The following is a 13,553-nucleotide window of genomic DNA, read 5'->3' as shown; positions in this document are numbered from 1 at the left end:
GAAAGAAAGAGAAAAATGAAGAGGAACAAGAGGCCATCCAGGTACGCTCTTCCTTCTGGCTACATGCTAGAGCGCGTTCCGAGGGACCTTAGTAAAGTTTTTCCCATCCATCCATCCACCAGCCACAGCATCAACAAAAGTGCATATAATGCATTACAGACGCGTAGGGCGTACTTCGCTTCTCCGCAGAATGATGAATAGTGGGTACTTCCGTACTTCGCCAAATTATGATGATTTATGGTATGGTGGGTACCTTGAAACTGTACTTGTAGTAGACCCCCCGAGAGAGTTTACAACAGGCTCAAGAAAGGCCGCTCCTCCATCTTACGCTGTGTCTGCTGCGTGCTCCGCGCAAACCAGACGTTTTTTAACATTCTAGTATACGTTACCTTAGGATCTATGGCCTTAGATGGGATACGAATGGCGTACACAGGGTGCACTACAAGGATTGTGAGAAACAAGAAGTTAGCGAGAATATTCAAGTCTTATCGAGCGTAAAATAAGGATGTCGTGCGTCGGCATTGCTTTTTAACACGAAAGTGTTTTATGCCGGGGTCCACCAAGTACATCCGTCACGGATATGACGTTGATAAAATGGACGCCAACGGGTGAGAAGAAAAAACCAAGAAAAAGTTAGCCCCGCTGGGAATCGAACCCACGACGTGCTACCGACTAAGCTAACTCGGAAGATGGTAGACACGGCGCGAACGCGCCTTATATCTTTCACACATTCTCTTTCGCGGCGGGCGGAGCGGGACGGTGCCGCCGTCTGTGAGATGTGAAAAGCAGTAATGCTTCACGATCGACACTTAGTAGCGCTTACTCCGAGATTGCATGCGATATCGGAGGTCATGGTTAAAGCATCTCGATGCCAGAGAGCTAGACTGGCTGCGCTGGCGTCGCCTAGGCACGCTTGACGCAGTTACGTTCTTTGCATTTGGCTTCGTGTTAGCGTGCATCGGCTCATCGGAGTAGTGCAGCTTCTACGTGCACCAACGGGATTTCTCCGCCGCCGACTGCTTCAATTGCGAGAGCACCGACTAACAAAACTGCTGCAATATGCGTCGCAGAAAGGGCGCGATTTCGACGGGCGAATGTCGTGCCTTGGTGGAGCGAGAGCAGCGCCTGCGAGACAGAGGCCAGCGGGACGCACGCGTTTGCGGCTCAGGCTACGAACCTCTACCTCCCGTGTTGCTAAAGCGCAGTGTGCGTTATGTATGCATGAGCACAGGCGTCGGCTACCCATTACTAGAAAGCGCACGCCGTGCCGTTTCTCTCCTTAATTGACGGCGCTTTGAAGAAGTGCATACCGGGTACCAGTGTTGATTATGAGCTTGTTGATATCATCCTTATGCGGGATTCACGATTCGCTGTGTCCGATTATATGTTCACACCGTCAGCTACCACAACGGTTTAATCACGATCATGGGCGTTAGTCGTCGCGATAGAGACATGCTGTCAACATGGGTGCATCCACGTCAAACGGTGCTATAGCTGCCAAACACGAATGGACATTGCACAAGCTCTCATATATCACTACACAATAAGCACTACTTCTGTGAAGACACGTTTCACTTTCGTGTTATACCGATTCCTATGTCGGAGGGATCAGCCATGTTTTTGCTGTCTACTTAGAGTCTCTTTTGTAAAAATGTGCTTGGAAATGATCGAGTGCGAGGGTTTCGCTTGATGACCGCGGAGGTCAAAGTGCTAAGTTACGCGAATGGCGCTGCTTTGTTCTGCCACAGCCAAGAGAGTGTTATTGTATTATTAAGCGATGCGAAGTCCTTCTGCGAGTGTACATATGGGGAAGTACTATTGGAGTAAGCCTGTAGGAACATAAACTGGCACAGAAATATGGCACAGAAACTGGCGCAGCACGCCCTCAATATAGGAAAACATTATGTGGAAGGTCACACCTAACAAGTACCCAGGTGCATCGTTCCAGTACTACAGGGAGCAACATAATATTGGAGACAAGAAATGGAACAGCTAAGCGTCAAGACTGAAAATTGAAGCGGGTGAGATTTTTTTATTTTTACGCGGTCAACAGCCAGCAACAGAGAGAGAGATAAAAGCGAAGGAAAGGCAGGGAGGTTAACCAGGTTGCACCCGGTTTGCTACCCTACACGGGGGAAGGGGGAAGGGGAGAAAAAAGAATAGAGAGAGCAAGGAGGAAAGAGGGAACAAGCAATACGCGCACAGTGTTCACCGCACACACACAGATAGTCACAACCGAGAAATATCTGACATCGCTTCCTCTGCGGTTGTCTAGAAGAAGGCGTTAAAAAAGGCTTGCAAGGACTGGCTCCAAGGAATCCAGAACTTGCAGAGCACGTCGAGCTGACGGAGTTGTCATTCCGTTGAGGAGAGTGCGCACCGTGGTCATGGGAGACCTCAACACAGCGAGGACTTGTAGGTTCTTGTCGTGTCAGTCATCCGTGGACGATGTACATTGCGGGCCATTCTGCATCGGCTCTTTATGACTGTGCAGTGGTGGCAGTGAGGGCCACGCGACATCCGCCGCCGCTTTCAAAGCCTCTGCGTCTTTCCGGCGCTCCGATTGTGATGCAGTGGGCGGTGGTGGTGGCGGCATTGGTGGTAGCTGTCACACACGCGAGAGCCAGCAACAGATTTCTTATCTCGCGTGTGTGGTAGGCTCTACGAGTGCTATTTATGTCACGCGTTGCTGTGCAGTAGCTGCACAGAGTGTTGGCAGTGATTGTCTTGGCTTCGGCATGGGAGAGGGCAAGTCACACAAATGTGTTCCTTCTTACGCAGAGTGCGGCTAGGTCTTATGCATCTGTCTCTTAGGCACATAATGGCCTGTTTTGTCTTTTTACGAGATCAAAGTGATTGTTTCTTGAGAATGGTGATAGATGCGCGATTGTCCAATCTTCTGCCTGAATTCATTGTTTCCAGAGTGAAGGGGGGTACGAGACGCCCTATAGGGTGTCTGGTTCTCCATTTCAACGCTTCCACAGTTATCACAGCAGGGACTAGTGGTGCGCCCTATGCGGTGCAAATAACTGTTCGTGTATGCCACGTTCAGTCGAAGACGATGATACAGTGTCTCAAGTTGGCGAGGAAGTGTTGGGTAAATTTTCGCTCTCACTTCTGGGTCAATGCAACGCAGACAGTTATAGCATAGAGACAGCATAGAGACAGTTATAGCATAGAGACACCATAGATACAGCATAGAGACAGTTATAGCATAGAGACAGCATAGAGACAGTAGAGCACATATTACTGGACTGCTCCGCGTACCGCGATGACAGAACATTGTTTGAGAGACAAATGGACATGATTTGTCACGATCAATTAACGTTGCCCAACATATTAGGCCCAGTGTTCGGCCCTTCTAAACAGCGACTGGTTTTACAGTCCCTGTTTAATTACTTGTCAAACATTGGCCTAGTAGGAAAGCTTTAATGATTGCATGATTATTTCATACAGCAAAGGCTTCACTTACCTTACACACTCGTTGTAAATATTTCTATCAGGTTCATTTGCGCATTTCATTTTTTTATATTCTTTCTTTTAATTATTATTTCCTTCCCTCTCTTCTTTAGTCTGTCAGTCCCCTTCCCCATCCCTACACAGAGTAGCATGGCAGCGGTTATATACTGACGCCGCAAAAATCTCTGTTTTTCTAATAAAGAGTCTCTCTCTCTCTCTCTCTCTCTCTCTCTCTCTCTCTCTCTCTCTCATTTCAACGCTTGAGAGCTGTACGACAGCAGTGCCGATGTGGTCCATCATATGGCCTTTTTCATATTAGCGGCGAAGCTCCTTAGGGTGTGGGTCGTTCCCTCCTCTATAGTAGTATTGTGTGTGTGTGTGTGCGTGTGTGTGTGTGTGTGGATTTCGCGGGAGCTGCTTGGTGACCATCGAGGCTATGACAATTTATAACTCCCATTTTAATTATCCTTTTAGTTACTGTGGCATTGTTACAGAGGAGCTGAAGATCAGTGCATTGTTTGTTTAATTAAGACCTTTTATAATGTAGCATCAGCTGCTTCAGTCATGAGATTAATTAAAACCATCGTCACCATGTAGTGCATACATTGTTTCATTTATAACTGCAGTGGATATCCTTCTCTGGTGGTGTCAATAGTATTGGGATGTCATCTCGTCTAGCTTTAGAAGTAAATTCATATTACAAGCAAATAAAATAGAATGCGTAGCAAGAATGTATAAAATAAAATTGCAGCTCCAGTGATATTTGGAGGTCAGTGGATCTCGATGAAATTTGCTAAGTACATTCCCCTACACACTTCCGTCAGTTATTATGTGAAACAGCAGGTTTGAAAGATGCACAAAGTCTTTGACCATGAATTCTATTCATTACCTCACACCCCCCACTCGGCTTCTCACGATTATTGGCTGCATTGTGTATGACTCGCACACATGTACTTGCAAAACTAGAATGAATACCCGGCTATAGAGGAGGCAAATTCATGGAATGCGACGTACACGAGATACTGTTTGGTGCTACACGCTGCTGTCACTAGTATTTGTTTTGTGTGCATGTCGAGGTGACGAATGGCAAGTGTTGCATGTTTGGCTGCATGTACTTCAGCCATACGTGCAGTTTGGGCTGATGTCGATTGCATTGAGCTGTGGTACGGCCTAGCACAACCAGCGAGCTCGACCGCAAGTGTAAACCGAATAAAACAGCTTCTATTGTTAGTGATAAGACAGTAGGCATACAAACACGGACAGAAGAGAGATGTCGGGACAACACAAGCGCCTGCTGACTATTTTTCATCATGAATCTCTATCAACTGGCTCAGCTTTCTGACATTCTAAGCTCTGTAATTTATTGCTCAGTTTCGAGCGTATGGATTTAGAGTCTGAAATTATAACGCAGCAACGCACAAAAGCTTCCGCGGCATTGTATTAGCCGCTAACCCACGCGTGCGCATTTAAAAGATCCACGAGGGTGGCCCATACATAGAGCCTCGCATGTCCGAGCGAGGCAGTCGGTCACGTGAAGATGTGACAGGCAGCTGATATACCAAGACGCAAATAGCCAGGGATTGCTGCGAGAAGGCCAAGCAATAAAGTTACGAGGAGACGATCGGTGTCATCTGTCGTATGGGCCATGAAATAACGCAATCAATTTGCGTAGTGTTCCTTTGGGAGAATGTACAGCGACTATAAACCATCATCGCTTCTAGCACCACCTGGTTTAGACGAGGGCTTTGGAATGACGTGTCCATTCGTCAACAAAGAAAACTAGACGTGACTACGTCGCTTGGATGTTTTAACGCGATGGCATGCCCGGAATGAAAAATTAGAATGAAATCTCCGCTTTTCTCCTCGTTTATTACGGTAAACGATTTGTTAAATCTCGATTGGTGATAGCTAGTTTTCTTAGTTCGGATTGATGGCAACATTCAACTATGGACCTTTTCACAGACCCTGGCGCCGCCCAGGGTCTGTGATCGTGTGCCCTTTTGTATTATTTTGCCATTTTATTGTGTGTGTGTGTGTGTGTGTGTGTGTGTGTGTGTGTGTGTGTGTGTGTGTGTGTGTGTGTGTGTGTGTGTGTGTGTGTGTGTGTGTGTGTGTGTGTGTGTGTGTGTGTGTGTGTGTGTGTGTGTGTGTGTGTGTGTGTGTGCGTGCGTGCGTGCGTGCGTGTGAACTTTGCAAGAGCTATTTGATGACAATAACTCTCATTTAAAAACCCTGGGTGCCGCCATAATCCTCTCTGCACTGTGCTAAATAGGCGTGACCCCCCAATACTGCACTGCCGAGGCTGTGACGACAGCTTTTGTGCTCCAGTTCTCCAGCGCAGCATGGCGGCGTATGGAAATTTTTGTCAGATCGGGAACTTTGTAAAATCGGGTTCCGTTAGATAAATGCGGAGAAGATTCGAGGAGTACTTGAGCCAAAGCGGCATTCTTCTTAAGAGGTCGCCGCAGACAAGCGGCCAGCTCCAAACCCATGAAATTTCTTTTAATAAAGTTGTATCCTCCTCTTTGTAGAGCGCTGGTTCGAATCCGGATTGACGGAGTATTTTTTCCTCCATTATGCTAATTTCTCTAATATTTCTTGATATGATTGGTTCGCCTTATCTTTCTCGATTTCGGAGCAGTGTATAAGGTCTACAAGTAATCATCGGCGTTTCAATATATCCGAGGATTGAGAACAAACGCACTGAAAGAGATCTTAAGAACCGCTGCTCATTCCGTCCGTAGCTCAGTTGTGGACTGTAGAAGTGCTATTGTGGCTACGGTTATCCATAGGTCGCTGGTTGGAATCCGGCTCGACGGATTTTTTAAATGCGAAGCATTTCTTAGCGAACTTCTGCGACTTTGAGCGTATCTATCTATCTATCTATCTATCTATCTATCTATCTATCTATCTATCTATCTATCTATCTATCTATCTATCTATCTATCTATCTATCTATCTATCTATCTATCTATCTATCTATCTATCTATCTATCTATCTATCTATCTAACCGCCTACGACTTTGTGCTCTCCTGGTCGCTTGGTTAATCGAATGTACACAAAAGTTGGTATGCCGTAACATGACTGTATGACGAACGTAAATGACAATTCATAACATGAAAATCATGACACGCATGTCATGTACAGCATGATTTACATGCCACGCTCATGGTGCGCTGGCGGCCGTTTCGCTGGCTTGATCTATCCCGAAGTTGGTACTGCGAACATAAATAATAGGAGTTAACATGAAAACCATGACACGCATTTTGCTAAACGACATACAAGACGATGTATGCAGCTCTTTGCTGGCTGCTTCGCATTACATCGATTCCCACAATGCGTGGGATCTGCCGGCATTTTTTTCCTTGGTATCCTAACTTCGCAAATATCTCTTGCTTTGATTAATCACACTTATCTTTCTCCGTTTTGGATTAGTGTATAACGTCTACAAGTATATCTCGGCGTTTTTTTATGTTGGAGTACCGCGAATAAACGCACTGAAAGAGAGCTCGTAAAGCACCGCTTCTCGATCCGTCGATAGCTCAGTTGGTAGAGCGGTGGACTGTAGAAGTGCTATTGTGGCAACGGTTATCCATAGGTCGCTGGTTCGAATCCGGCTCGACGGATTTTTTTCCCTTAATATCCTAACTTCGCCAATATTTCTTGGTATGATTGATCACACTTATCTTTCTCCGTTTTGGATTAGTGTATAACGTCTACAAGTATACCTCGGCGTTTTTTTATGTTGGAGTACCGCGAATAAACGCACAGAAAGAGAGCTCGTAAAGCACCGCTCCTCGATCCGTCGATAGCTCAGTTGGTAGAGCGGTGGACTGTAGAAGTGCTATTGTGGCAACGGCTATCCATAGGTCGCTGGTTCGAATCCGGCTCGACGGATTTTTTTTCCCTTAATATCCTAACTTCGCTAATATTTCTTGGTATGATTGATCACACTTATCTTTCTCCGTTTTGGATTAGTGTATAACGTCTACAAGTACACCTCGGCGTTTTTTTATGTTGGAGTACCGCGAATAAACGCACAGAAAGAGAGCTCGTAAAGCACCGCTCCTCGATCCGTCGATTGCTCAGTTGGTAGAGCGGTGGACTGTAGAAGTGCTATTGTGGCAACGGTTATCCATAGGTCGCTGGTTCGAATCCGGCTCGACGGATTTTTTTTTCCTTGGTATCCTAACTTCGCTAATATTTCTGGGAATGATTGATCACACTTATCTTTCTCCGTTTTGGATTAGTGTATGACTCAGCAGAACCGCTTTTTTCGAATTGCGCGAAAATGGGATTTTGATGAGGTCCTTCAAAATAACTATTGTAGCTGTGAGTCTCGATATTTTTCTTGGCATACTACAAGTAATGTGTCTCTACCAAATTCTAATCTTGCGATTCCCATATTTCACGAAAGAAAATCGCAAATGCGGCACATTGCTCAATAGTGCTCTTGTTTCAGATTTTTTTGCTTCGGGTCTATAATACACATAATTTCCAAATTTTCCCAGAATGTTTCCACACATTGGTTTAACAACTGTGAAAAATGTGATTGCCGAGAATGATGTCAAAAACAAACGAAAAATTCATAAGTGAAGGAATGTCTCTAAAAATGGAATACTTTGAAATGCTATTAAGAAAAAAAGCCATCTTCGATTTTCTTTAAATTCCCCAGTATTAAAGCGCAGTGCGTGCTCTATTATAATCTGTAAAAACATCTAGCATTATTTTTGTGAGATCGGAGTTACAAAGCCGCCAACGCGTCCAAAGTGACGTTCACGCGCAGCCACTTAAATGAGCGAGCATGTAGCTATAGCTGCCGCTGTCATATTTTTAGGTGTTATGTATATTCTCTCGAGCTCACGAAACATCAAACTGACAGAAAAAAGATGACAAGTTGCTCTAAAGGGCAAATTTGTACATATGCGTGTTTGTACTCGTCGTAGTATTGTCCCTGGCGAAAGCAATTATCATGAAAAGTTCGACTAGATGCACTGTGGGGTCGGGTTTTCGCATGCAACAGTTTATTCAGCCCCAATGCTCACAGGACGCGAGAGGGGCATTGAAGGAAGACTGTGTCCGCGCAGAAAGTGTCCTGGAGACGGCGCCCATGATTTCCGCCTTCTAGCGCCTGGTGTAGGACGTCCGGAAATGACGTTTCCCCTTCACCGCCATCTTCAGAAGAGAAATTTCTGTTGAATAAATGACTATGTTTAGCTCCTGAGCAGCATTTCAACAGGAACAATATTTTTGAGAGACACAGACGCATATTTACATTTTACGCCGATCTGTTTGAAGAGGCTGATGCAGTTTCCAAGACGGAGAGTTTCTTCTGGCGTAAAGCTCACGATCAAGGCATTATCCAGATCTTTTATACTCCGAAAGTTCCCCTTATAGCTAATCTTTATTCTTGTGCTTGTTCAGATAGCCCTAAACGCTTGCTTTGAGCTGTGCAAATGAGCCATGAATCTCAGGGGAGTGCAAGTGGCGCATGAATACTCACATAGGCTGCTCAGTAGAGGACTGCCTGGCAGTCGACGACACGAGTGACGGACGTGATAGCTGTTGCGCTGTAGCGATTTCAACCTTTCTGAAGTGTACTGAGATGTTTATTTTTATTTATTTACTCTTTTATCTTTTTTTTGTATTTTCAGCGTGCTGGGCCTGCAAAAGCACAGCCTGTACAGCCGCACTTTCTAGGCTGTAAATATGTCCCCTCATGTTCGCGAAACGACAAATTAAAATACAACAATAAAAAGCATTTCTTAGCGAACCAACGGCACGTTCACCCGCTTCTATCTATCTATCTATCTATCTATCTATCTATCTATCTATCTATCTATCTATCTATCTATCTATCTATCTATCTATTTATCTACGTCTTGGCGCTCTCGTGATCGTCTCTTCAACTTGTGCCTTGATCGGTCTGGAAGTCGTAGGAGACATTTAAACGGCACCATTACAGGCAGTTTTATTATCTTACAATTGTTTAGTTAAAGGATCAAATGGAAAGGCAGTTTCTTTTTATGCGGTAATTTGCATTGTGTAGGTTATGAGCAAAGCCATACCGATAGGCAGCAGAACTCTGCAAGATAACCAGATCGGGCACGGTGGCTTTTCCGTAGAACTTAAACTCGGCGCGCCCTTGTAGAGTTGACACCATGGGCAGTCACACGTACAGATATGAAAACTTTCGCACACGTTAGTGCCTTTTCTCGTCATTACGAGTTCGGGGCAGCTCTCCGGTCCCCCATCGTAGAGCATTTGGCGCTCCAAATTGTCAAAAAGAAGAAAGAAAACAAACTTTTTTTCGTCAAAGGTACGTCTCCCATAGTCAACGAAATAGTAGTACAGTGAGCTACAAAAGAGTATTCTTTACTATCTCCATTGTGCGACCACGCTATCGCCAGAAAGCTGTGGAAGAAAAGTGGGAACATAAGTTACGTCATCTTGGAGGGCGTGTACTCACATGGTAGTTCGGAAAGCGGGCGTTCGAATACCGAGCGTTGGCAGGTGATTGACTATGCTCCATCTCACAAGCTGTTGTCAGCACTGTGGAAGGTACGGCCGCCCTCAGCCAATCATAATAGAACGCACTACACAATTTTGTGCCTATGTGCCCGTCGGCCCCGTGAATTTGGAAGGGGGCTTCATCTGTGCGGAGAAATGTGTACTATAGTGTTTAGCTTTTTTTGTTGGCGCTTGGTGTCTTTTTTACCTCTTGTTTATGTATGAACGGGCGAACGGTCGATCCAAAGGACTATCTCCTTATCGCCACCTGTTCCCATTGGTGTTCTTTTTTATTAATGTTTCTGCTACGCCGATAAACAAATATTGAGCTCAGTGTGGTCATTGCCCAAGCTAGCTAGGTCGAATAGAGGCCGGGGCAGCCGTTTGTAGGTGGAGGCTGAATGAATCAATCAATAGATCAATCGGCAAATCAGTTAATCAAAAAGTTGATTTTCCATCATATTAGTTCGGTCTTCGGTGCTTCTTATTCTCATTTCCGCTACTCGCATGGTGCAGTTCTGAATGATCCCGACTTGTACGCACACGTCTAATGAATCCTGTTTGCCCTTTATAGAAGTTCACGTCTCATTGTATTCACCAGAACTAGCTGGTATCAACACTCACTTTTTTTTGTCCTCCAGGGTATTACAGTAGCGCGACCATGTCGACAACATCGTGGCACAATAAACCAGATCCTCCTGATGAGAATGTGCTCAGCTCTTCCGCTTCTCAGAAGTCTGTTACATGTTGCCTGGGGCTCCACGTCTTAGAGCTTAAACGTGTTTTTTGGCGTCGTCAAGAAAGCCCTTGACGTCGCCCTGTCGACAGTCCGCGGATCGAGGTCCTTCGCGCGCAGATTCGATAGTGTCGCCGGTGTCGCCAATCCACACCCGACTATGCGTGTGGTCGGCGTTGCCCCCTTTTGGTCGTCGTTGGCGAAACAAAAATTTGGCCTGCCCTGGCGTCGCAACTGCGCTATTTGGCGCGGGTACCGGCGGCGACACTGCGCAATGTGCGTTGTTAGAATGAAATCGCTGCTTTTCTCCTCATTTATTTCGAAAAAACGCTTCTTTATATCTGGATTGCTGCTAGCTAGTTTTCTTAATTCGGGTTGATAGCAACATTCAACCCTATGGGTACCTGCGGGGGCATGAAGATTTCTTTGTTAGGGCGGGAACATCGTAAAATCGGGTGTTGTTAGATAGACTTTTAAGCGAAATGCTGAGAAGACTCGAGGGGTACTCGAGCCAAAGAGGCAATCGTCGTTGTAAGGCGCTGGTTAAAATCCTGCTCGACGGAATTCTTAACGGCGGATCTGTTTAAGCTGGCCGTAAAAACTATGGCGTCCGCAGAAACCACAGGTGAGTAGGCGCCACAGGAATTGGGCAAGCCCCACTGCCGCGTACAGCAGGTGCGAGCGTTAAACGAAAATTGTGCTCGGCGAAGGGGAGCACGTGAATCACGTAAAAGAGAGAGAGAGAGAGAAAGAGAGAGAACGAAAGAAAGAGAAAATAAAGAGAGAGAAAAAGAAATAGAGAAAAGGAGAAAGAAAGAAAGCGACAGAAAAAAAGAGAAAAATAGAGAGAAATAAAGGGAATAAACACATAAAAAGATAAAAAGACAGAGAACGACAGATGAAGAGAAAGAGAAAGAAAGGAACAGACACGAAAAAGAGATATAAAAACGCAGCGCAAGACAGAACGAAACAAATAAATGAAGCGAAATAAAGAAAAAGAGAGAAAGAAAGGGAAGAAAGGTAAATAAAGTTGGAAGAGCGAGGCTGAGAAAGAAATAGATAGAGGGAGAAAGGAAGAAATAGAAAGAAAGAAATGGAAACCAACAGGAAAAAAAAAGCAGGTACAAAAACAGAGAGAAAGAGAAAGAAAGAGAAAAATGAAGAGGAACAAGAGGCCATCCAGCTTCGCTCTTCCTTCAGGCTACGTGCTAGAGCGCGTTCCGAGGGACCTTAGTAATGTTTTTCCCATCCATCCATCCACCAGCCACAGCATCAACAAAAGGGCATATAATGCATTACAGACGCGTAGGGCGTACTTCGCTTCTCCGCAGAATGATGAATAGTGGGTACTTCCGTACTTCGCAAAATTATGATGATTTATGGTGTGGTGGGTGCCTTGAAACTGTACTTGTAGTAGGCCCCCCGAGACAATTTACAACGGGCTCTAGAAAGGCCGCTCCTCCATCTTACGCTGTGTCTGCTGCGTGCTCCGCGCAAACCAGACGTTTTTTAACATTCTAGAATACGTTACCTTAGGATCTATGGCGTTAGATGGGATACGAATGGCGCACACTGGGTGCACTACGAGGATTGTGAAAAACGAGAACTTAGCGAGAATATTCAGGTCTTATCGAGCGTAAAATAAGGATGTCGTGCGTCGGCATCATTGCTTTTTGCTGTTTATTTAGAGTTTCTTTTGCAAAAATGTGCTTGGAAATGATCGAGTGCGAGAGTTTCGCTTGATGACCACGGAGGTCAAAGTGCTAAGCTACGCGAATGACGCTGCTGTGTTCTGCCACAGCCAAGAGAGTGCTATTGTATTATTAAGCGACGCGAAGTCCTTCTGCGAGTGTACATATGGTGAAGTACGATTGGAGTAAGCCTGTAGGAACATAAACTGGCACAGAAATATGGCACAGAAACTGGCGCAGCACGCCCTCAATATAGGAAAACATTATGTGGAAGGTCACACCTAACAAGTACCCAGGTGTATCGTTCCAGTACTACAGGGAGCAACATAATATTGGAGACAAGAAATGGAACAGCTAAGCGTCAAGACTGAAAATTGAAGCGGGCGAAATTTTTTCATTTTTACGCGGTCAACAGCGAGCAACATATTTCTTATCTCGCGTGTGTGGTAGGCTCTACAAGTGCTATTTATGTCACGCGTTGCTGTGCAGTAGCTACACAGAGTGTTGGCAGTGATTGTCTTGGCTTCGGCAGGGGAGAGGGCAAGTCACACAAATGTGTTCATTCTTACGCAGAGTGCGGCTAGGTCTTATGCATCTGTTTCTTAGCCAGATAGTGGCCTGTTTTGCCTTTTTACGAGTTCAAGGTGATTGTTTCTTGAGAATGGTGATACATGCGCGATTGTCCAATCTTCTGCCTGAATTCATTGCTTCCAGAGTGAAGGGGGGTACGAGACGCCCTATAGGGTGTCTGGTTCTCCATTTCAACGCTTGAGAGCTGTACGACAGCAGTGCCGAAGAGGTCCATCACGTGGCCTTTTTCATATTAGGGGCGAAGCTCCTTAGGGTGTGGGTCGTTCCCTCCTCTATAGTAGTATGTAGCCAGCTCTAGTTTAATGAATTGCTCACTAGATGAGCAATTCACTATATATCATAATTTACACGACATCGTAGTGTTCCTTGATTTAATCACACTAAAAGACATACTTTGCGGGCGATATACTCTGATGATCTTTCAACTTTTCGTCTTAATGTACATGATAAAAAAATTATTTCTACGAAAAACACAAAGCACACAAAGCAAGATGTTTGGTTAAATGGGACCATGAGGCGATGCGAAGCCGGAGCATTAGCACGATCGCATTCCAGAAAGCCTCCT

General features: G+C 45.3%; 1 protein-coding gene and 3 non-coding genes across 4 annotated transcripts in view; all 4 read left to right on the top strand.

The window, feature by feature from the left end:
- Nucleotides 1-13,553, top strand: part of LOC119379596 (5-phosphohydroxy-L-lysine phospho-lyase) — a gene marked incomplete at its 3' end in the record, with an annotated part of 210,944 nt that overhangs the window by 102,823 nt on the left and 94,568 nt on the right.
- On the top strand, nt 6,992-7,086 carry Trnay-gua (transfer RNA tyrosine (anticodon GUA)). Its single transcript has 2 exons — nt 6,992-7,028; nt 7,051-7,086. It is a non-coding gene; the product is annotated as a tRNA-Tyr (tRNA).
- Trnay-gua (transfer RNA tyrosine (anticodon GUA)) lies at nt 7,263-7,357 on the top strand. Its single transcript has 2 exons — nt 7,263-7,299; nt 7,322-7,357. It is a non-coding gene; the product is annotated as a tRNA-Tyr (tRNA).
- On the top strand, nt 7,535-7,629 carry Trnay-gua (transfer RNA tyrosine (anticodon GUA)). The gene is made up of 2 exons: nt 7,535-7,571; nt 7,594-7,629. It is a non-coding gene; the product is annotated as a tRNA-Tyr (tRNA).

The sequence above is a fragment of the Rhipicephalus sanguineus genome, chromosome 1 (genome assembly GCF_013339695.2).
Source record: "Rhipicephalus sanguineus isolate Rsan-2018 chromosome 1, BIME_Rsan_1.4, whole genome shotgun sequence".
Classification (NCBI taxonomy): Eukaryota; Metazoa; Arthropoda; class Arachnida; order Ixodida; family Ixodidae; genus Rhipicephalus; species Rhipicephalus sanguineus.
Note: the sequence above shows the minus strand (reverse complement) of the source record. Positions and strands in the feature narration are given on the sequence as shown.